Below are 1,421 nucleotides of genomic sequence, written 5' to 3' on the forward strand. Positions count from 1 at the left end.
GGGCTCACATAACTAGCATAGCAATTCTGAACACCTTTTCAGTGAATGTTTAAAAATTTTACTGGTGTCAGTTTATATCCAGGTCTCTTGGATGCCACCTCTCTTGTGCTGAGGGTCTCAAGAACTATTAAGCTCTGCTGGCACTCAGAACTCATGGCTCTCTGAGGGGGATTCTCTGCGCGTCTCCCCAGCTTCCTGAGACAGCTGATGGATCACGAGTGACTACAGGGGAAACTGAGCTCCCGAACAACCCTCAAGCCTGGTGGAAGGAGCCCGGTTTGCCTCCTCAGACGGTCTGCATCTGTGCTGTTGCTCTCCAGCCATGAGTGTTCACCCGGTCGCTTGTCTCCTGGGAGCTTTGTTTTTGTTGTTATTTGTTGTTGTTTTCGCTTTTAAGATCAGGATAAAGTCCAGGCTTGCATGATTACTGGAGGCTGGAGAAGCGTCTGATGCAGCTTCTGACCCTTGGGCAGGGAGCTCCAGAAACACTCTTTATTTGCCAACCATGCGCACAGGTGGGTGGGAGATGTTTGTAACTCCCCCCAAGCGTTTCACTGACTGCGTTGTTTCCTGCGTATGCCTCCCCCTTTGATGGTTTCTTCTGGCTACCCACTCTCACAGACGAGCTGCAGGGAAGGGAGCCCCACTTACCGGCCAGGCATGAGCAGGAGGGGAAAGGAGAGAGGGGCTGTGTGCGAGAATCACTCTCCTGCTCATGCCCCCTGGAGGCTGTGGTTGCCATGTTTTTGCTACCTTGGAGCCTGGGAGGTGAAGACCGCTTGGCTGACAGGTGGGAAGGGTCTCCCTGGCTCAGTGAGCTCAGTCCCAACCATCAGCTGGGGAGGGCCTTCCCCCTTTAGGCAGAAGCGGCAGGTGGTCAAGACAGAGGCCCAGGGCAGTGTGGGAGAGCCGGTCCTGGCTGGCGACAGGAGGACCGAGGAGGGAGGCAGGTCTGCAGGGCATCAGTGTTGCTGGGCTATGAGGCAGAGCGGCTGAGCTTGGACAGCTCGGCAAGTTTCATGTTCCTGATATGTTTTCTCTTCATTTCTCCTTTCCTCTTTTTGAAAATCTCTTCTCCCCATCTCCCGGCCCCCCCCAAACTTGTTTAAAAGGAAATCAATGGCAGCGGGAGGGTGGTGGGGGAGGGTGAGGGGTGTAGCACCAAGTGAAGAGGTGCAGAGACGAGGATGCTTCACCCCCTGGGGCTCTCCCTCCACAGCTTTGGGGGCTCCAGCAGGATCTGTGTTTTCCCTTCACAGGAAAGTCAGGCTCTTATAAGGAGAGACAATACATTTTCTATCCTTTCTCCGTCTCTTCTGTAGCAGTAGGAACTAACATACATACAAGAGATTTTCTATTTGTATGAGGCGAATGCTAGGTGGTTTACTTAAGTTATCCCATGAAATCCTTCATTCCAACCT

Source organism: Lemur catta, chromosome 18, assembly GCF_020740605.2.
Source record: "Lemur catta isolate mLemCat1 chromosome 18, mLemCat1.pri, whole genome shotgun sequence".
NCBI lineage: Eukaryota > Metazoa > Chordata > Mammalia > Primates > Lemuridae > Lemur > Lemur catta.